The sequence below is a fragment of the Penaeus monodon genome, chromosome 28, assembly GCF_015228065.2.
Source record: "Penaeus monodon isolate SGIC_2016 chromosome 28, NSTDA_Pmon_1, whole genome shotgun sequence".
Classification (NCBI taxonomy): domain Eukaryota; kingdom Metazoa; phylum Arthropoda; class Malacostraca; order Decapoda; family Penaeidae; genus Penaeus; species Penaeus monodon.
Genome location: NC_051413.1, coordinates 27485387 through 27485711, shown reverse-complemented (window position 1 = coordinate 27485711; position 325 = coordinate 27485387).

The window sequence follows — 325 nt, the reverse complement described above, 5'->3', positions numbered from 1 at the left end:
AACACAGAGTAAAAGACACACCCAAAAAAAAAGATTTTTCGAAGCCATCTCTCTCCTGACATAACCCGTCGCCCCTAGACTTAAGGAGTATTTTCAGCTTGAAGACGATGTAGCACAAGGTGGGGGCAGGTACGTTTTCCCCTTCCTCTCTGTGCTGCGTGCCAGGCCGATGTTTGGCGGCAGTGTGCGAGAGGTCGTTACACAGGGTATTCATTTTGGGACCATAGTCGTCCATCTCCAGAAGCGAGAGCGTAAAGCGTGGAGTGAAAGGACGAGAATGAGGGAAGAAGAGAGGAGACGAAGAGAGAAGGAGAGAGGGGGGGGA